The sequence below is a fragment of the Scyliorhinus torazame genome, chromosome 5 (genome assembly GCF_047496885.1).
Source record: "Scyliorhinus torazame isolate Kashiwa2021f chromosome 5, sScyTor2.1, whole genome shotgun sequence".
In the NCBI taxonomy this organism is placed as follows: Eukaryota; Metazoa; Chordata; class Chondrichthyes; order Carcharhiniformes; family Scyliorhinidae; genus Scyliorhinus; species Scyliorhinus torazame.
In genome coordinates, this window is record NC_092711.1 from 110,963,537 (window position 1) to 110,986,959 (window position 23,423).

The window sequence follows — 23,423 nt, forward strand, 5'->3', positions numbered from 1 at the left end:
ATTGGGACCGAGTGGCCAGTCAAGATTACAGCCACAGTCACGGGAAAAGAAGGTACAGCCGATTTTGTTACAACACCACCACATTTATGGCCACAGTCAGCTTCTGTAAACCCTCATATTACACGCCAGGTCTACGACCAGTACCATGTCAAGGATCTGGGGCCTATGGTAAGGAGGGAAGTGGATCATTCCGATCCAACAGAGTACGCACTTCAAGTCATGCCAGATGGCACTTCCATAAAATATTTTGAGATCCCTGAAATGATTAACACTCGACTTCAGCATCACCTGGGATGTGACGTTTTGGAATATGTCAACCCACAGATCTGGGCGGAATACCCATCACAAGTGGGACAGGCAAATGTTACACCCATTAAGGTAACGATTAAGGACCATGTAACACTGCCTTCCATTCGGCTGAAACCCCAAGCTGCCCCGTCTATAGACAAATTAATCCGAGAGCTGTTGCAACAGGGTATTCTGGTCCCTTGCCAATCATAATGTAACACCCCCATACTTGCGGTGCCCAAACCAGACCAGTACCGATTAGTACGGGATTAGTACAGGGCAGCACGGTAGCATAGGGGCAGCACGGTAGCATTGTGGATAGCTCAATTGCTTCACAGCTTCAGGGTCCCAGGTTCGATTCCGGCTTGGGTCACTGTCTGTGCTGAGTCTGCAAATCCTCCCCTTGTGTGCGTGGGTTTCCTCAGGGTGCTCCGGTTTCCTCCCACAGTCCAAAGATGTGCAGGTTAGGTTGATTGGCCATGATAAATTGCCCTTAGTGTCCAAACTTGCCCTTACTGTTGGGTGAAGGTGTTGAGCTTGGATAGGGTGCTCTTTCCAAGAGCTGGTGCAGACTCGATGGGCCGAATGGACTCCTTCTGCACTGTAAATTCTATGATAATCTATGATTAAGCTCAATCAATGCCATCGCACAGCAGTTACATGCGCTCGTCCCTAATCCTACCCACATACTGGCTCAAATTCCAGCTCGAGCCCGGGTCTTCGCCATAGTTGACCTCCAGCACGCTTTCTTTGCTCTTCCACTCGCACCTGAATGACAATATTTGTTTGCCTTCACTTACAATGGGCAGCAGTATGCCTGGACCTGACTGCCTCAGGGGTTCGTCAACTCACCTACGCTCTTCTCCAGATGTCTGCAGACCCAACTCCAGGCCTCAACATTGGAGCATGGTTCAATATGTAGTGCAGTATGTAGATGACATATTGGTAGCGAGTCCAGACGAGCCCAGTAACAGGGATGATGTGATCCAGTTATTAAACCACCGATCCTCGTTGGGTTATGTTGTTTCACAATCAAAGGTCCTGGTGGTTCAGACAAAGGTCAGGTTCTTAGGAGTTTTACTTACAGCCACAGAAATAAGTCTCGAACCCAGTAGGATTGAACCAATATGCCAATTCTCCGCCCCTACCACAGCCAAGGAGGTCCGTCATTGGCTGGGTATGATGAATTATTGTAGGCAGTGGATACCAAACTTCGCTGTCTATACAAAGCTGCTGACGCCTTACACTACTGAAGGGGGGAATTTTACTCTCACCACCGAGGCACTCTAAGCCTTCCGTTGCCTGAAGCAGGCCTTGTTACAAGTACCGGCCCTCGGTAGGCCCCTCTACGACTGACCGTTCCAGATATACTGTACTGTTCTGGAAGGGTGTTCAACAGCGGTACTCACCCAGCAACATGGAGGTAAGCACTGGCCTGTGGCATATTACTCTTCCAAATTTGATCCAATGGCGTTGGGCCACCCTGTTTGCACCCAGATCTTGGTAGCGATATACAATAGTTTGCAGGCTGCTGCCAATATAACTCTCCAACAGGATATTACAGTGTATAGCTCCCACTCGGTCATCGCACTACTGGGGCAACTGCAGACTCAGCATCTTACCGCAGCTCGTCAGAATAGGTATGAGATATACCTTTTAAACAATCCACGTCTGACATTTAAACACTGTACCACTATCAATCCAGCCTATTTTCTTAGCGGTCCCCCTGACCATGAAGACGCACCTGGCCACGACTGTCTAGCCTTGATTCAGGAAACTACCACAATAAGGGACGATCGGAGTGATATTCCGTTCGAACAACCTGACATGATTATGTATGTTGATGGCAGTGCATTAGTAAGCCCCACTGGCCGGAGACTGTCCGGTTATGCAATCGTAGATCAGGGTGGTCTGATCCTAGAAGCGGCCACTTTTCAGACCCCCTTATTCAGCCCAACATGCCACACTTTTTGCCCTTACCCGTGCATGTATACTTGGGGTAGATCGTCGGGTAAATATTTATACTGACTCCCGATACGCCTTCGGGGTAGTTCATGACTTCAGACAGCTCTGGAAGAATAGGGGATTCCTTACCTCGGCCGGCACGGAAATATCCCACCGGGGTTTAGTTAATGACCTACTGCAGGCTCTCCTTATGCCCATGCAGATTTCCGTCATTAAATGCGCTGCCCATACAAATGGCAAGACCCCAGTTGACGTTGGTAACGAACGAGCAGATTGTGCAGCGCGGACAGCCGCGCAAATTCAGCAAGTGATGGCAGTTAAAGTGGAGGGGCGGAGTGCTTGGGTCCACCTCCACCACTGTAAAAAGGTCGGTCACTAACCTGCCTCCCTTCCCCAGCGCTGTTTCACAGGTGTGGCGCATGATGGGGTGGCTACGCACCGCCTGTGTAATCTTCGACCTCGCCTCTCTTGGGGTGACATCGGCGACGGACATGGAAAAGGGAAATATCATCTACATCTGTAACCCCAGCCAAACTACAAGGACATTTCACTTATGTAGAGGTGACGTTCTTCGCTGACCCCATATACGAGGACATGGTATCGACTCATGGAAGGTAATCAGGCTAACGGACATTGCACGGCTCATGAAGCAATTGCACCGGTCCCGGCGATGGGAAGGGAACATTACATGGACATTGCCTTGTTTTTGGAGTACATGTAAATTTGATTTTGGATGTGTTAAGATTGGTGCCATAAACATTAAGTCAGACCGTGAGGAGAGGGTAGGAAGAGGTTGTGAGAGAGAGAGGGGGACTAGAGAGAGGACGGGGCGTGTAAGGAGGGGAGTACAACTAGAACGTAGGTTATCAGGAGATATACTTAATTCATTTAGGACCCAGAATGAGGAAAACCTGGGTGGTATGAATCTCTTCTACCAGATCTACCACCGCTTGTATGGCCAGGGACGGGTTGTCTGCTACCCGAACCCCGCATCGGTGTCTAGGTTAGTTTCTGTTTCACCGCTTTAGGGCACTCCCCAAACGGTGGTTCATTGTCAGCGTTCCGAGCCACCACCCAAGCAAGTCACTATTCCTTACGATCCGGGTTCAGCACCACCGGCTATTTGGCTTCCCCTTCCTTGGGATAATTCCCACTCACAGTATGATAGGCTACAATGGTGGAGGGCATACATACCTAGCCACTTCACTCCCAATAGAGACTCCCGGCAGTATGAGAATTGTTTCAGCAGTGACGGGTACGGCCGTTTGCTGGTAGAGGTGGAAACGAATATAACACGTCTGTTCCCCATCTGTACGGGCAGGAGGCGTCATATCACTCAGGTGTCTGGCCAATGCGTCTGTTACAACACCACCTGCGTTCCATTGAACGCCGACCTCCAGCTCCTTTGTGGCTGGCGAATGTCTCTCACATCACTGTTGGGACTAGGGCTTTCCGCATTGCTGGGAGGCCCGAATGGGCGTTCCAAAGCTGGATAAACTGGGCTACTGGGGGATCCCACAGCAACCGATATACTGATTGTGATGCGAGCCTGTACACGGAGCAAGGATATTACTTTTTTTTAAATGGCACAGCGACCAATGTTTTGTCACCCCCATTTCCCCGCCAAATTGCTATCGGGACTCTAGTCCCTACCACAGTCCCCTGCCCCTCGACATGGATACTGCACAATCAGTTGGCAGGCCGGGCAGTCTCAGCCGAATTCTGCGAGAACTGGAAAAAACCTCAGGTTCTCGCACCCAACCAGGGCCACTCAGCCGGATGGGGAATTCTGTGTGTGTCTGGACACTGGGAGGTGTGGGGGGTTCCTTGGCGGTCAGCGATAGGAATTATTTTATTTGTGGCCTTACAATCCTGGGAAATGAAACCTTGGGAGCCCTCGGGGCAATAACCAAGGAATTGTCTCAGCCGCGGTTGTTTGCAATGCAGAACCGGTATACTCTTGACTATCTTCTGGCCTGGGAGGGTGGGGTATGCGCCATAGTGCAGGGCAAGTGTATCATGGGAGTTCAAGACCTAACCGCTAACATCACTAAATTTATGGATCACATATGGGATCACCTGGACGGTATGCAGGACCCTGGCTCTTGGGGTAATTGGGGATTCGGGGGTTGGAAGACTGGTTGATAAATATGGCCATGTATTTAGCAGTGGCACTCGGCTGCATCTTTGTGGGCCTGGCCATCCTTAAATGCGTGATGGGTAGAATGCAGGGTGCACTGGAACGGACAGACACCCCTAGAATCTTGGCTGTTAGGATCCACGAGGTTGCAGCGGATAATGGGGTGCTGCAACAGGAATTGGAAATGCAGCGAGGAATCTTCTTAGATGAGGGGCCGTAGCTACGGATTGGATAGGTTATCATGAAATGATAAAAGGAGGGAATGATGAATGTGACATAAAGTAGTTAGTTCAAATATTAGTTACAGTAATGTAGATGTGGGTCAGTCTAATGGTAGTGGGTTCACAAAGGGCAAAGGAATTCAGAAAGCATGGCAAGGAAGATGGGGAAAAGGATGCTGGGTAACAAGAGACCCAGGGTTAAGGAATGCGAAGTGAGCCAATCAGGATGTATGGCCAGGTCAGGAGGGGTATAGGATGACCTATGGGAATCGTGTATGTGAAACTTGATACCATTTGAATGTATTTGCAGAGATCTCTTTGTCTCCGACCTCATTAGTTTTCGAGGGGTCCAGGAGACAGCATTTCTGTTCGGAGTCTGTGTGAAGTGAGTCAGCCTTGCAAGTTGGTTAAAATAAATAATACTATACCTACAAAATCCATCTCGAGTTTTATTGAGGCCAGACTGACGGGTAAAAAATTCAATATTGTCATCCCAGTTTTGTCTTGCACCATTATCCACTTTGTCATTTAATCACTTCAGCCTTACATCCTCCCAAACTGCCCCCCTCTGAAATGGCCCAGCAAGCTACTCGGTTCAAGGGAAATTAGGGATGGGCAGCAAATGTCAGCTCAGCCAGCGACACCCACATCCCAAGGACACATAAAGGAAAGTTGGCAGTTAGAAAGGCAAATGCAGTGTTCGCATTCATTTCAAGAGAGCTACAATACAAGATGAATGGGGATGAGAAACATATCAGCCATGATCGTATGGCAGAGCAAACTCAAAAACACGATGGGCTGAATGACCTAATTCTGCTTCTCTATCTTTTTATTTTTTAAACGAGGGGATCTCATAGAAACATTTGTAAACAAAATAGTTGCAATCCATCCCAGACGTGGATACAAATCAATTGATACTTGGAGGAGACATCAATTGTGTTCTGGATCCTAAATGGACTGGTCCCAGCTGATTCAAGCACAACAAAAACATGAAAAAGGAATGAAACCAGGCGGACCACCCGGCATCGACCCAGGCACCAGAAACGACAACGGCAAACCCAGCAAAAGATTTTTTAAAAACTGGTCCCATCAGCAGATTGTATAAGGATTACGGGACACAGATTTAAGATTGTGAACAAGAACTACAGAGGACATAGGAGGTAGACATTTTATACAGTGAGTGACAATGATATGGAACTCAATGCTTACACACAAAGGTCGATAATCTCCAGATCCTGGTAACTCGAACAGTGGTGTTAGAATTTGATGTGAGGATTGGCTGTGAGTTTCCTGTCTGTGAACCCCTTTCTAAGTCCGTGAAAGAAGTTTACAAAGGCATCACGGTCAGTCCAGAAATGAAATTCTGGAAAGATAAACATTTCTCCTGGTTTGAGTTTGCTGGATGTAATTCCTCCCCTACTAATCCCCTGTAAAAGGAGTTTCTAAAATTAATCACTATCAGTCCAGAATAGAAATTCACAACATTCTCCCCTCCTGCTCCCGACTCCAGGATGACCGCTCATGCCCCCACCCTGACGTCAATCACCCGGGCATTGTGACGGTTACAGATGATGAAATCGGCCACAGGCTCAGGCTGACTCGCTGATTGTCCAATAATAAGAGTCACCGAGATCCTGAAGCACCGCATCTGATACGTCACCAAGGTGGCCCCACAGCTCCGCTAAACAAAGATGGCGGCCGTGGAACTGGGCCTGACACCAATTACAAGAGCCGCAGCTGCAAAACACGGGACTTGCAGGGTCTTATTCCGGACTTGTGACCAGCAGGGAGTGTTTCCGAAGCCTGAAACACTCAGGCTGTATGTTTCACTCCCTTCCCACCCCGACTCCCGGCTCCATTCTTCCCTCCGCCTCACCACTGGAATCAGCCGTTCCCATTCGCCCAGACTGCCGAGCAAAGTGACACTGCGCATGCTCGATACACCCAGCAATGCGTCTGCGCACTGGGTTCCTGTGGAGGGAATAGGGCACATTCACAGCCGCATGGAATGTTGGGTAATAGCCGCACCATTGACACCACAAACAAATACAAAATAACTTTGTTACCAATTGATAAAAATAATCAAACAAATTATTGTCAACGGGTATTCTGCTATTCTCCATTTCTCAGAATGATTAAATGCTGCTCTCCTGTGGCAGAATGCAGAATTTAAGGTTTTTTTCCCCCCAATGAGTCCTTCCTCTCTGCTCCCCAGAAGATGCAACTCTTGCTGGGCTCAATCCTAGAATCAATAATTCCTCTATCTTATCATAGATTATCATAGAATTTACAGTGCAGAAGGAGGCCATTCGGCCCATTGAGTCTGCACCGGCTCTTGGAAAGAGCACCCTACCCAAGGTTAACACCTCCACCCAACACTAAGGTCAATTTTGGACACTAAGGGCAATTTATCATGGCCAATCCACCTAACCTGCACATCTTTGGACTGTGGGAGGAAACCGGAGCACCCAAAGGAAACCCACGCACACACGGGGAGGATGTGCAGACTCCACACAGACAGTGACCCAAGCCGGTATCGAACCTGGGACCCTGGAGCTGTGAAGCAATTGTGCTATCCACAATGCTACCGTGCTGCCCCTCTTCTTCCCTCTTGCTCGTGATATTGAATGTTCAATGTTTTCTGGAATGATCCAGCACAGATGTCACTCGGCATACCATGTCTGTACTGACTGTACAAGAGCTGCCACTTTTCCTGCTTAAATTCCATTTGCCACTGTTCTCCCCATATGACCCACCCATCTGTATCATCCTGTAATTTAAGGCTTTTCTCCTCACTAGTTACCACACCAACAATTTTCTATCTGCAAACTTATTGATCATACCTCCACATATTTCAAGACCTCGACTTTATATATAATTACTATTGGTGATGGAGGATGCACCAGGATCTCCATCAGCACCTGAACCTGTGCTTCCTTCCTTCGAGTGGTTTAATAACTCTGGAGAAACAATGCTGAAAAAGCTGGTGTTCTGGTCAAGGCTAACAACTGGGGGCTGCCTTGCCTGTCTCTGAATTTACTCCACTCCTGTTCACTCCCCACTTCATAGAATTTACAGTGCAGAGGGAGGCCATTCGGCCCATCGAGTCTGCACCGGCTCTTGGAAAGAGCACCCTACCCAAGGTCAACACCTCCACCCTATCCCCATAACCCAGTAACCCCACCCAACACTAAGGGCAATTTTGGACACTAAGGGCAATTTATCATGGCCAATCTACCTAACCTGCACATCTTTGGACTGTGAGAGGAAACCGGAGCACCCGGAGGAAACCCACGCACACACAGGGAGGATGTGCAGACTCCGCACAGACAGTGACCCAAGCCGGAATCGAACCTGGGACCCTGGAGCTGTGAAGCAATTGTGCTATCCACAAGGCTACCACGCTGCCCTTATGTAATAAGTATTGACTGTAATGACTGGGAAGAGTTTAGAACATAGAACATGATACGGTGCCGACCACTTATCCTGATCTAAGATCAACCTCACCTACACCCCTTCAATTTACTGCTGTCCATATGGCTGTCCAAGAGTCGCTTAAAAGTCCCCAATGACTCTGACTCCACCACCTCTGCTGGCAGTGCATTTCACGCACCCACCAATCTCTGTGTAAAGAACTTACCTCTGACATCTCCCCGATATCTTCCTCCAATCACTTTAAAAGTATGTCCCTTCATGACAGCCATTTCCACCCTGGGGTAAAGTCTCTGGTTATCCATTCTATCCATGTCTCTCATCACCTTGTCCACCTCAATCAAATCACCTCTCTTCCTTCTTCACTCCAGTGAGAAAAGCCCTAGCTCCCTCAATCTTTCTTCATAAGACATGCCCTCCAGTGCAGGCAGCATCCTGATAAATCTCCTCTGTACCCTCTCCAAAGCATCCACATCCTTCCTATAATGAGGCGACCAGAACTGGACACAATATTCCAAGTGTGGTCTAACTAGGGTTTTATAAAGCTGCAGCAAAACCTCGCAGCTCTGAAACTCAATCCCCTTGTTAATGAAAGCCAACACAGCATATGCCTTCTTAACAACCCTATCAACCTGGGTGGCAACTTAAGGGATCTATGTCCGTGGACCCCAAGATCCCTCTAGTCCTCGACACTTCCAAGAATCCTGCCTTTGAACTCTGTATTCAGCATTCAAATTCGATCTTCCAAAATGAATCACTTCACATTTATCTAGGGTGAACTCCATCTGCCACTTCTCAGCCCAGCTCTGCATCCTGTCAATGTCCTGTTGTAACCTGCATCAGTCCTCAACACTATCTACAACTCCCCCAACCTTTGTGTCATCGGCAAATATACTAGCCCACCTTTCCACTTCCTCATCTAAGTCATTTATAACAAACACAAAGAACAGACGTCCCAGAACAGATCCCTGCAGGACACCGCTGGTCAACGGCCACCAGTCGGAATACTTTCCATCCACTACCACTCGCTGTCTTCTATTGGCCAACCAATTCTGTATCCAGACAGCCAAATTTCCCTGTATCCCACGTCCCCTAACTTTCTGAATGAGCCTACCATGGGGAACCTTCTCAAATGTCTTACTGAAATCCATTTACATCACATCCACTGCCTGACCTGTGTCAATGTGTCTCGTCACATCCTCAAAGAATTCAATGAGGCTTGTGAGGCATGACCTGCCCCTCACAAAGCCATGCTGACTATCTTTAATCAAACTAGGGTTTTCTAACTAATCATAAATCCTATCTCTCAGAATCCTTTCCAATAATTTGCTCACCACAGACGCAAGACTGATGGGTCTATAATTCCCAGGGATTTCCCTATTCCCTTTCTTGAACAGGGGAACAACATTCGCCTCCCTCCAAACATCTGGTACCAATCCAATGGAGAGCCAGGACGCAAAGATCATTGCCAACGGCGCAGCAATCTCCTCCCTCACTTCCCGTAGTAACCTTGGGTATATTCCGTCAGTCTCAGGGGACTTATCTATCCTGATGCTTTTCAAAGTTTCCAGCACATCCTCCTTCTTAATATCAACCTGTTTGAGTCTATTAACCTGGTTCACACTGCTCTCATGAGCAACAAGGTCCCTCTCTCTCGTGAATACTGAAGCAAAATATTCATTTTGGCCCTCCCCCATCTCCTCAGACTCTAGGCACAAGTTCCCTCCACTATCCCCGATGGGCCCTACTCTCATTCTGATCATCCTCTTACTTCTCACAGAAGTGTAGAACGCCTTAGGGTTCTCCCTGATCCTTCCTGCCAGGGCTTTTCCATGCCCCCTTCTAGCTCTCCTCAGTCCATTTTTGAGTTGCTTCCTGGCCAACTTGTAACCCTCTAGAGCTGTGCTGGATCCTTGCTTCCTCAACCTTACATAAACTTCCTTGTTCCTCTTGACTAGAAGCTCCACTTCTCTTGTCATGCAAGACTCCTTCACCTTACCATTCCTTCCTCATCTCAGTGGGACAAAACTATTCAGCACTCGCAGCAAGTGCTCCTTAAACAACCACCACATTACTGTTCTGCATTTGCCCAAGAACAATTGTTCCCACATTATGCTCCTCAGCTCCTGTCTCATAGCTGCCAATCAGTCACTATCATGACAACGTGCCCATCAAACTGCATCATTAGGGCAGCATGGTAGCACACTAGTTAGCTCTGGTGCTTCAGAGCCCCAGGGTCCCGGGTTCAATTCCCACTTGGGTCACTGTCTGTGCGGAGTCTGCACATTCTCAACAAAATACTTGCTTGTTGGGTGAATTAGTCATTCTGAATTCACCTGAACAGGCGCTGGAGCGTGGCGACTAGAGGAGTTTCACAGTAACTTCATTGCAGTGATAATGTAAGCCTACATGTGACAATAAAAAAGATTACATTTGAATTCCAACGCCCCAACGAAGAGGCAGAAAGTGGCCGAGAGGGACCTCTGCCAAAGATCTGCGGGTCGAGAAACACCTTCTCCAATCACAGAAGGACTACAAGAGAAACACATGACTCTGAGTAGATGTCATCCTCGAAATGTACAAGAAGTATGTGTTCCATCTGAACTGGAGGGGCACCAATATCCTGGCTGGGAGGTTTGCTCGAGTCACTTGGGAGGATTTAAACTAGTATGGCAGAGGGGTGGGAACTGGAGCGCTAGCGCAGAAGGTGTAATAACTGAAGGGGAATTGGAGAACAAAAATAAGAGAACAATATCACCCTGTCTGCTCAAACGCAGTGGTTTGAAGTGTATTTGTTCCTACGCCAGAAGTATAGCCGGGAGGCAGACGAACTTAGAGTACTTATTGGTACTTGGAATTACGATGTTGTGGCTATCACAGAAACATGTTTAAAGGAAGGGCCGGATTGGCAGCTGCACGTTGGAGGATATAGATGCTTCAGGAGTGATAGAGAAGGATGTAAAAGGGGTGGGGGAGTAGCATTACTGGTTAAGGAGAATATTGTTATATGATGGGGGGAAATATACCGTAAATGACAAAACTCCTGGGAATATAGAAAGTCAGAGAGATGTGTGTGTTCATGTGCACTGATCTTTGAAGCTGGCAGCACAAATGGACAAGGTACTTAAGAAAGCATACGGAATGCTTGCCTTCGTTGGATGGGGCATCAAGTATAAAAACTGGCAAGTCATGCTACAGTTGTATCGAACTTTGTTAAGGCAACACTTGGAATATTGTCCACATTTCTGGTCGCCACAGTACAAGAAAGACGTGGAGGCTTTGGCGAGGGTGCAGAGGAGGTTTACCAGGATGTTGCCTAGTCTGGAGGGTGTTAGCGATGTGGAGAGGCTGAATAGACTCGGACTGTTTTCGTTAGAAAGAAGAAGGTTGAGGGGTGACCTGAAAGAGGTCGACAAGATTGTGAGGGGCACGGATAGAGTGGATGGGCAGGCACTCTTTCCCAGGGTGGAGGGGTCAGTCACCAAGGGGCATAGGTTTAAGGTCCCTGGTGCAAAGTTAGTGGAGATGTGCAAGGCAGCTTTTTTTACGCAGAGGGTGGTGAGTGCCTGGAACGCATTGCCAGGGGAGGTTGTGGAAGCAGATACATTAACGGCATTCAAAAGGCATCTTGACAAACACATGGATAGGATGGATATAGAGGGATACGGCACAAGGAAGGTATCATGACCAGTACAGGCTTGGAGTGCCGAATGGCCTGTTCCTGTGCTGTATTGTTCTTTTTTCAAAGACCCTGTTCAATGTGGGAGAAACAGTTCATGTGTTCGGAATGTGGATGACATTTTAGCCGATGGTCTGACCTTTCGAATGATATGTAGTCACGCTGGAAGAAACCTTGGAAATCTGGGGACTGTGGAACAGATTTAATCAGACCTGGAGATTAATCGACCTGTTCACAATGAGGAGTGACCCTTAATGTTCTCCGTGTGTGGGAAGGGACTCACTCAGTTCACCAGCCTCACTTCTTCATGGTCAATCTGTACTGGACTGTTACCAAGTGCAATGTACCTTTCCTGAGGTTTGGTGCCCAGTACGGAACACAGTTCATTCAGCAAATGAGGAAAAGACAACAGGAATTTCTCTAATCTGATTTACAAGGACACATTCTTGGTTCCCAGCAGTTTCGTTTCTTCAGTAATTTCCTCATTTTCCCTAAACTACCCTGCCTGTTAATTCTATTATTTCTGATAATTCCATTACTGTAGATATAAGCATCACACATTAGAATTCAATCTGTTCTATTATTCACTCTGGTTTAAGTTTATGTTGAGGTTAATAACAGACAAACTCTGTCCTCTCCCCGTTCCGACTAGAGTTTCCAATGAGTCAATTCTGTGGAATGGAATGTCTTATCAGTGTTTCCACGGCGACCTGTCTGCAGTGAAGCGCCTGCTTGAGTTTCTAACTCAGACTAAACTTTTTTCTTCCATAACACACATTATATCAGACATTGGATGTCAATGTATTTCAGCCATGTTATGTTAATATCTCCCAAACCCTAAAAGGATTCAGATACACAAACTTTTAAATGTGGGAGGACAAGTTGATAAAGTATTTAAAAAACACATGGGATCCAAGGTTTTATAATTCTGGGTGTGGAGCACAAAAGGACAGAGGTCATGTAAACGTGGACAAATCATTGGTTAGGCTGTAGTTGGAATATCAGATCAGGGTTTGGGGATCTTACACCAGGAAGGATGTCAAGGCCATGGAGAGGGTGTAGAAGAGATTCACCGAGATGATCCCAGGGAAGAGAGGCTTTAGTTACCAGGAGATATTAGAGAAACTGGGGCTCTTTTCATTCGAACAAAGGCTGACTGGAGATCAGAGGGAGGGGGGTTCATTCCAGCCTTGGGTGACTGTAGATTTTGCAATTTCTCCCCATATCTGTGTGGGTTTCTTCCGGGTGCTCCGGTTTCCTCCCACAGTCCAAAGATGCACAGGGTAGGTGGATTGCCCATTCTAAAAGATTTCTCCTGAGTGTCCAGTGGTTAGGTGGGGTTACGGGGATAGGGTGGAGGAGTGGTGCTCTACATTGGCCCATCAAACGCTCCCATGATAGGTTTTGCACAAGGTTGGATACAACAATGTAAATGTATCAGTGGTTAGCACTGCTGTCTCAGGGTGCCGAGGTGCCAGGTTCGATCCCGGCTCTGGGTCACTGTCTGTGTAGAGTTTGCACATTCTCCCCGTGTTTGCATGGGTTTCTCCCCCACAACCTAAAGATGTACAGGGTAGGTGGATTGGCCACACTAAATTGAATGGGGTACTCTAAATTTTTTTAAAAAGCAATTCTACTAGTTCTATCCTTAAAATTCAATTTTCCCTTCATAAATCCATGCTGACTCATAGAATTTACAGTGCAGAAGGAGACCATTCGGCCCATCGAGTCTGCACCAGCTCTTGGAAAGAGCACCCTACCCAAGCCCACACCTCCACCCTATCCCCATCACCCAGTAACCCCACCCAACACTAAGGGCAGTTTTGGTCACTGAGGACAATTTAGCATGGCCAATCCACCTAACCCGCACATCTTTGGACTGTGGGAGGAAACCGGAGCACCCGGAGGAAACTGACGCACACACGGAGAGAACGTGCAGACTCCGCACAGACAGTGACCCAAGCTGGGAATCGAACCTGGGACCTTAGAGCTGTGAAGCAATTGTGCTAACCACAATGCTAACGTGCTGCCCTCAGACTCTGTCCGATCCTGCCACTGTTTTCTAAGAGCTCAGTTATAAAACCTTGATCATGGATTCAAGAAATTTCCCCACTTCCTGCATCAGGCTTATTGGTCTATAATTCCCTGTTTCCTCTCTACCTCCCTTTTTTAAATAGTGGAATTACATAATCCACCCTCCAATCTGCAGGAACTGTTCCAGAGTCTATAGAATCCTGGAAGATGACCACCAATGCATCCACTATTTCTAGAGCCACTCATTTAAGTACTTTGGGATGCAGATTATCAGGCCCTGGGGATTTATCAGCCTTCACTTCCATCTATTTCCCCAACACCATTTCTCTACTAATATTGATCTCCTTCAGTTCCTCCCTCTCAGTTCTCACAATTAATTTTGGCTTATCCAGCTTTTTATAAGATATGAGCTTGTTTCCCTGATTTCTTGATTACATACCTGAGAAGACACACTGAAACTGGTAAAAGTAGCTCATTAGTATTTACTTGAATAAGCACGCCGCACGTCTCTCAATGATATTCCTTATCCTAAGCAGAGCCGCTAATTCTAAAATACTAGGAAATAACTGGGGGCCGGTTGAGCTCAGTTGGCCAGACAGTTGGTTTGTGATGCAGAATAAAGTCAACAGCGCAAGTTGAATTCCTGAACCGGCTGAGGTTATTCATGAAGGCCCCGCCTTTGCAATCTGACCCCTCGCCTGAGGTGTGGTGATCCTCAAGTTAAATCACCACCAGTCAGCTCTCCCCCTCAAAGCGGAAAGCAGGCTCTGGTCATCTGGGGCTATGGCGACTTTAATTTACCAGCAAATAAGACAAAACATTAAAGTGACAGATCGCGCTTGGATTTGAAGATTCTCCAGCTCTCCCTTTGCCTGTATCCATCTTGTGGATCGTTCTAATTCAGTATTATTTCTTCCAAGCCTCCAATTGTCCAAACTCAATTCCTTTTTACTTAAATCTTACTCCTGTTGACCATAACCAGTGTTTCTTGTTCTGTCCTGATTGGAGTATGAGTCCATGCCTTGGTGATTTAAAAATGTTTTCTCCTTTTACGGTCACATTTTAAAAATAAATTATGGAATGTGTGTGTCATTGGCTAGGCCAACATTTATTGCTCATCTCTAGAAGCCCTGGAGAAGGTGGTGGTGAGCTGCCGTCTTCATCTGCTGCAGTCCCTTAGGTGTGGGTACACCCACTGTGCTGTTATGGAGGGAGTTCAAGGATTTTGACCCAGTGACAGTAATATATATTTTCAAATATATATATTTCCAAATAGGAATGGTTAGTGATTTGGAGGGAACTTCCAGGTGGTGGTGTTCCCAGGTATCTGCTGCCATTCTGCTTCTAGATGGTAGTATTCCTGAGTTTGGAAGGTGCTGCCCAAGGAGCCGAGGTGAGTTACTGCAGTGCATCTTGGAGACGGTACACACAGCTGCCATTTTTCATACGTGGTGAAGGGAGTGAATGTTTGTGGATAGGGTACCAATCAAGTACTTTGTCCTTCTTGAGTGTAGTTGGGTCTGCACCCATCCAGACAAGTGGGGAGTATTCCATTACATTCCTGATGTGTGTTGCAGATGGTGCACAGGCTTTATGGAGTCAGGTGGTGAGTTACTCGCCGCAGGATCCCTAGTCTTTGATCTGCTCGTGTAGCCACAATATTTATGGCTAGTTCAGTTTGGTTTCTGGTCAATGGTAACCCCTAGGATGTTGACAGTGAGGGATTCAATGATGGTAATGCTATTGAATGTCATGGGGCAATGGTTCGATCCTCTCTTGTTGGAGGTGGTCATAGTCTGGCACTTGTGTGGCACAAATGCAACTTACCACTTGTCTGTATAAACCTAGATATTATCTCGCTGCATTTGGCCATGGACGCTTCAGTAACTGAGGAGTCGCAAATGGTGAACATTGTGCAGTCATCAGCGAGCATCCCGCCTTTTGACCTTATCATGGGAGTCCGGTCATTGATGAAGCATCAGCTGAAACTAGTTTGGCCTATGACACAGTTTGAGCACGTCTGGGATTCATTCTTCAGTGAATTTCACAAAGCATTTCTGAATTAGTCATTTTACATCTGACAAATCACATCTGCACACTCACACCGATATGCTTGCATGAGGCTACAAGGGCTCCATCCAATGCAGACAATTCAGAGACTTTCAGGTGATCTCATATTAAAACCTAGAATTGTTTAAGTCTAATTGCAATCAACCAAACCACCAGTGTTTATAAACAGTTCACTCAATTGTTTTAGTTTGAACAAGACTAAACGATTAGGAAGGACAGGAATTTCAGATGGTAAATTGAAATAAATTTATTTAAAATAAAGATACACAGCAATACAGAAGGAAAAGAGTAAACTGATTGATACAGAAGGAAAAGGGTAAACTGATCGATACAGAAGGAAAAGGGTAAACTGATCGATACAGAAGGAAAAGGGTAAACTGATCGATACAGAAGGAAAAGGGTAAACTGATCGACACAGAAGGAAAAGGGTAAACTGATCGACACAGAAGGAAAAGGGTAAACTGATCGACACAGAAGGAAAAGGGTAAACTGATCGACACAGAAGGAAAAGGGTAAACTGATCGACACAGAAGGAAAAGGGTAAACTGATCGACACAGAAGGAAAAGGGTAAACTGATCGACACAGAAGGAAAAGGGTAAACTGATCGATACAGAAGGAAAAGGGTAAACTGATCGATACAGAAGGAAAAGGGTAAACTGATCGACACAGAAGGAAAAGGGTAAACTGATCGACACAGAAGGAAAAGGGTAAACTGATCGATGCAGAAGGAAAAGGGTAAACTGATCGATACAGAAGGAAAAGGGTAAACTGATCGATACAGAAGGAAAAGGGTAAACTGATCGACACAGAAGGAAAAGGGTAAACTGATCGACACAGAAGGAAAAGGGTAAACTGATCGATACAGAAGGAAAAGGGTAAACTGATTGATACAGAAGGAAAAGGGTAAACTGATTGATACAGAAGGAAAAGGGTAAACTGATCGATACAGAAGGAAAAGGGTAAACTGATCGATACAGAAGGAAAAGAGGAAACTGATCGACACAAAACAGACTTTTACCATTTCTCTTGGTTGATCAGGCTGTAAAAACATAATCCCTCTTGTACCCCTTCTTTGACAATTCTGATGGGAATCTTGCTTTGGGGATTCCAGTTCTTGGCTGGCAACAGACCTTCTCCTCGGGTTTGAAGTACCTAAGTAGATCCTCCCTCAGTTTGAATAAACTAATTAGAACTCAATGGTTGGTCAATTTCATACCTGAATCGGTTTGATTGGGTTTTAACCATTTGGGTAAATGTCGCAGATCGGGATACAATGGGAATGTTTAATGTGTCCCTCCCAGTGTTGTGTGACCTTCCAGTTCCAAATAAGGTTACCAAGGGAATGAAGACTCGTTGCTAACCACCATGTCAGATCATACATTCCTTCTCACAGAAGCTGTAATATAGAATTTAAAACAGGCTTACACAGTTTTAGGTACAACCAAGTCTTTTAACACAACCACTTCCAGATTATTAAATCTTCAATTAAAATCAACTGAGGCACACTAAATTAATAATTTGTTTCTGATGAGTGAATAATTAATACACATCATTGATTAATACAATCGATCAATTGCTGAATACAAAATGCCCTTTTCATTTAAATGTTACGTTTCACAATGGCTTCCTTGATCTTATTAGCTTACTTCAGTAAATATAAAATGTAGCTCACCTGAAAATGAATCATTTCTATTGAAACTTACTGCCTCGTCCCACTTATATGTGTCTGTAAATATCTTTGCTCATCTCCCCTGAATGCTTCAATGTCTTAGGCAGTGGCCAGTTTATCAAATGCAATTCTCTTTGAAAGTTCATCCACAAGGATACAAACATCTCCAAGAGAGCCATCAATTTATTAGTCTCATCTACCCTTTCCCTTCATTAAAATGTACATCAATACCACCTCGATATATTCCACTGAACTACACCCACAGTGAGGTATTCCAATTCCCATTCAGGGGGGTTATTTTTCCTTAACTTTATTCCTGTGCTCAATCACTTCCTCTTATACAATTTTACACATCCCATTAGATATCTCATTCATGAGGCTTAGAGAAACGTTACTGTCCAATACTTCTACTATCTTTAAAACAGGAAGCAGACATTCCAATTTGATTCGAGGTATCAACAGTTTGTATGTTTCTTATTTTCAAAATTAGTTCAAATTCAATTTGCCGTATTGTGGGGCTGGCGGGTTTTCTTAATCTTCAATTTATTTCCCCAAATGAAACTTTCTTTTCCGATTCCCGGGAACCACCCAGACCGTTTGTCATCAGGTTTTGTTCTGAATATTTGATAATCCCCCTCAGCTTCAGGTAAATCTCCCTTTCGAAGTTTGAAATAGCAAAGCTATAATTTTACTTTATCAATTTTGGCAACAATTATGCAGACTCTGATTTTAAATGGTATTTTTACATCAGAATCAGAAGTCCTGGCAATTGGTTTGGAGGCAAGTTCCATCTCTCCCATCTCAAGCTCTTTCTCTCAGAAAGTAACAAATGGCCTGAATGGTTAAGGCCAAAGTCTCTGAAAGGCAAAGCCTTGAGTTCAAATTGTCACCATGGTATGATACTTGATGCCAGTTCTTGAATTCAGAAATAAAAACCTTCTCGATCTCTTGCTGTAGCATCAGCACAAACCCTGGAAACCAGCATCGCCTGTCAAATCCATTTGGCTTTGTCCGAGAGCCCAATGGGGTAATGTTTTCAGGAGAACAACCAAATATGTGAGAACGGAAATAATCTTGAGTTAATGACAAGGTGTTATTGTTCAGTGGTGGCATTCGCATCTCGGAGTCAGGAGGATGTGGGTTCAACTTCACCTCCAGAAACATGACCATAAAATCCAGCTGGTATTCCAATGCTGTACTGAGGGAATACAGCACTGTACTGAGGGAATACAGCACTGTACTGAGGGAATACAGCACTGTACTGAGGGAATACAGCACTGTACTGAGGGAATATTGCACTGTACTGAGGGAATATTGCACTGTACTGAGGGAATACAGCACTGTACTGAGGGAATACTGCAATGACTTTCAGAGGAAACCTTCCAATATAACCCCATCTGCTCTTGCAGCTGGACGTAAAAGTTCTGCTGATAATATTTCAAAGGAGGAAGTTCTCTCAGGTTGACTGCTCAATATAAAGCCCGCGGTGATGAGCACTGAGCAGATAATCTGGTCATAATCATAGTTCGGTTTTGAACTCACTTTCTTGCTTTACAGATGCTGCCTGGCCTGCTGAGTATTTCCAGCATCTTATTTGTGTTTGTTGGAGCCTGTTGTACACAATCTGGCTGCTGCATTTCCTACAGGAAAATCCCAAAGCCTTTTATTCATATATAAGGAGCAAGAGGGTAACTAGAGAAAGGGTTGGCCCACTCAAAGGACAAAGGAGGAAAGTTGTGTGTGGAGTCAGAGAAAATTGGTGAGATTCTTAACGAGTGCTTTGCATCGATATTCACCGAGGAGAGGGACATGGCGGATGTTGAGGTTAGGGATAGATATTTGATTACTCTAAGTCAAGTCGGCATAAGGCGGATGTGTTGGGTATTCCTAAAGGCATTAAGGTGGACAAGTCCACAGGTCCGGATGGGATATATCCCAGGTTACTGAGGGAAGTGAGAGAGGAAATAACTGGGGCCTTGACAGATATCTTTGCAGCATCCTCGAACACAGGTGAGGTACCGGAGGACTGGAGATTTGCTAATGTTGTCCCCTTGTTTAAGAAGGGTAGCAGGGATAATCCAGGTAATTATAGACCTGTGAGCCTGACGTCAGTGGTAGGGAAGCTGTTGGAGGAGATACTGAGGAATAGGATCTATTCCCATTTGGAAGAAAATGGGCTTATCAGTGATAGGCAACATGGTTGTGCAGGGAAGGTCATGTCTTAGCAGCTTAATAGAATTCTTTGAGGAAGTGACAAAGTTGATTGATGAGGGAAGGGCTGTAGGTGTCATATACATGGACTTCAGTAAGGCATTTGATAAGGTTCCCCATGGTAGGCTGATGGAGAAAGTGAAGTCTCATGGGGTACTAGCTAGATGGATAAAGAACTGGCTGGGCAACAGGAGGCAGAGTAGTAGTGGAAGGGAGTTTCTGAAAATGGAGAACTGTGCTCAGTGGTGTTCCACAGGGATCCGTGCTGGGACCACTGTTGTTTGTGATATACATAAATGATCTGGAGGAAGGTATAGGTGGTCTGATTAGCAAGTTTGCAGATGACACTAAGATTGGTGGAGTAGCAGATAGTGAAGGGGACTGTCAGAGAATACAGCAGAATATAGATAGATTGGAGAGTTGGGCGGAGAAAAGGCAGATGGGAGGTCAATCCGGGCAAATGCGAGGTGATGCATTTTGGAAGATCCAATTCAAGAGCGAACTATACGGTAAATGAAAAAGCTCTGGGGAAAATTGATGTACAGAGAGATCTGGCTGTTCAGGTCCATTGTACCTGGAATGTGGCTGCGCAGGTCGATAGAGTGGTCAAGAAGGCATAAGGCATGCTTTCCTTCATCAGAAGGGGTATGGAGTACAAAAGTTGGCAGGTCATGTTACAGTACAAGACTTTGGTTCGGGCACATTTGGAATACTGCGTACAGTTCTGATTGCCACATTACCAAAAGGATGTGGATGCTTTGGAGAAGGTGCAGAGGAGGTTCACCAGGATGTTGCCTGGTATGGAGGGCGCTAGCTGTGAAGAGAGGTTGAGTAGATTAGGATTATTTTCATTAGAAAGACGGAGGTTGCGGGGGGACCTCGTTGAGGTCTACAAAATCATGAGAGGTATAGACAGGGTGGATAGCAAGAAGCTTTTTCCCCCCAGAGGGGGGACTCAATTACTAGGGGTCACGAGTTCAAGGTGAGAGGGGAAAGGTTTAAGGGAGATATGCATGGAAAGTTCTTTACGCAGAGGGTGGTGGGTGCCTGGAACGCATTGCCGGCAGAGGTGGTAGAGGTGGCCACGATAGCGTCATTTAAGATGGGCAGTGAGTAGAGGGATACAGATCCTTAGAAAATAGGCGACAGTTTTAGATAGAGGATCTAGATCGGCGCAGGCTTGGACGGCCGAAGGGCCTGTTCCTGTGCTGTAATTTTTCTTTGTTCTTACATTACGACAGTGACTACACTTCAAAAGAACGTCATTGTCTGTAAAGCACTTTGGGACAGCCTGAAGTTGTGAAAGGCGCTTTATAAATACAAATCTTCCATTAACAAAGGAGAAAAAACCCAACAATGGAATAGTCGGCAAGAGGACAGCAATCAGTCTCCTCTTATCTTAGACAAATCAAAGACAATTCAGGTCCATTCTATTAATTCCATTAACTGGGCTGGAGTTTAACATCAAAGGAAATAAATCTGAACTGTCAGAATAACATGGTTCATTCCTGGGTGTAGGAATCCAATCCCTGTAATCACATGTGAACTCTCTGGTGTCTGAGACAACCGGATGTCCGAGTGAATCCTCTGCCACACACGGGGCAGGTGAACGGCTTCTCCCCGGAATGGATTCGCTGGTGAATCGTCAAATCTCTTCTGCTTTTAAAGCTCTTTTCACAGTCAGAACATTGAAATGGTCTCTCATCAGTGTGAACAAGTTTATGTGACCGAAGCTGCGATTTCAAAGCAAATCCCTTCCCACATTCAGCGCAGGTAAAGGGTTTCTCCCCTGTGTGAATTCGCTGGTGATCCCGAAGACTAATTGCACGACTGAAACTCTTCTCACACTCCATGCAGGTGAATGCTTTCTCGTCAGTGTGAACACGCTGGTGTTCAAGAAGGGTCGCCGATTTAATAAATCCCTTCCCACACACTGAGCAGACGAACGGCCTCTCACCAGTGTGGACACGTTTGTGTAGAGTGAGGTGGGAAGAACAAGTGAATCTCTGCCCGCATTCAGAGCAGTGGAATGGTCTCTCTCCAGTGTGAACCCGTAGATGCTCAGTGAGGTTGGATAAAGACCGGAAGCTCTTCCCACAATGAGAGCAATCGTAGGGTTTCTCTCCGGTGTGAATTCGCTGGTGTGTCGTTAGGCAGAATGACTGAGTGAATTCCTTTCCACAGGTGGAGCAGGTGAATAACTTCTCTCCAGTGTGACTGCGTTTATGAATTTCCAGCTGTGATGGGGATCTGAAACACTTCCCACAGTCTACACATTTCCACTGTTTCACCATGGTGCCACTAGATTGGATAATCAGTTAAAGCCTTGTGGACACAGAGAATAATTGTACAGTGTCTCCTCACTGTGAATGATGTGATGTTTTTTTCAGGCTGTGTAATAGTTGAAGCTCTCTCCACTGTCAGTTCACTGGAACTCTCTCACTCGGGTGTGTGTTGTGTGGGTCTCGGTGCTTTTCCAGTCACACTGATGTTTCAGATCCTTTCCCACATTCAAAGGCTGGTGATGTTCAACTCATGATGAATGTGTCAAATCCTCTCCTTCCAATCCCCTGTAAAAGGAGTTGACTGTGTCAGTATCACTGTCTGCCCAGGATAGAAATTCAGAACAAATAATTCTAATTTCCCCAAATATGTTGCCCAATCAAAGTAAAAGAAGGCAAAATCACAACAAAAACATGGAAAACTTTTTCACTAAACCAGAATGTTGTTTTCCGTGTCTCAGAAGCACTCTGCACCCTGAGGTACCAACAGCTGTGGAAGGTTTGAAGTGTACTGGTGGACACCTCATGTTTCCGTTCCAGGGCTACCTAAACATGGAAAAGACCACGGGAGAGAGGCCAGCAGTCAGAGGAAGCCCTACATTCTCCCCCATAGAGCTCACCCATCTGGATTTACAAATTGGTGTTTTCAACAGATCCAGGAGCAGACCCTCTGCTCCGACTAGCACAGTCCCCTCTGAGCAGCAAAGCTAGGAATGTGGAGTTAACGTATCACAAAGCATTTAGGAGCAGCCTCTTCCGGTAACGATACAGGGGCTGTAACCTCCACATTAGCATCTCCACCATGCAGGCCATTCAGCCCATCGAGTCTGCCCCGACCCTCTGAAAGAGCTCCTTCTCTCGGCCCACTCCCCCACCCTATCTGCAGAACCCCACCAAACCTGCACATCTTTGGACTGTGGGAAGAAACCCAAGCAGACGCGGGAGAAAGTGAAAACTTCACAAAGACAGCCATCCAAGCTCGGATTCGAACATGTGAGACAGCAGTGCTAACCACGGTGCTTACCGTGCTGCCAATTATCGATTTAAGCTCTTAAAAACCTGTCGCCATTAGGACTCGCCGGGGCATTAGGACAGTTGGAAAAGAGACCCCTGAAAGTCCTGCCCATTCTCTTACGTCACCCTGACGCCAGCGCATGCGCTCTTATCCTCGCTGAACCAAGATGGCGGCCGTTCACCCGGACCTGATCAGAGGCACCGGACCCGAAGCCACAAATTCGGTACCGCAGGGTCTTATTTCGGCCTGCGGCATTCACTCGGGATTGAGAAACTCTCCCCGTTCAGAGCTGGCTCCATGGATCCCACTGGGGTTCCATATCTTTACCAGTTTACTGCAGCCCATCTGCGCCACCGCTTCCCGGTTCCTTCCGACTTGGAACAATAGGATCACCCAGAATGCCTCGCGGCTGGCTG

The 23,423-nt window shown here is 46.1% G+C and overlaps 1 long non-coding RNA gene across 1 annotated transcript; it reads right to left on the minus strand.

The window, feature by feature from the left end:
• Positions 1-16,061: 16,061 nt before the first annotated feature.
• Positions 16,062-23,418, minus strand: LOC140421663 (uncharacterized). Its single transcript, XR_011946971.1, has 2 exons — positions 23,017-23,418; positions 16,062-22,280 (listed from the first exon to the last, which is right to left on the minus strand). It is a non-coding gene; the product is annotated as an uncharacterized lncRNA (long non-coding RNA).
• Positions 23,419-23,423: the final 5 nt, after the last annotated feature.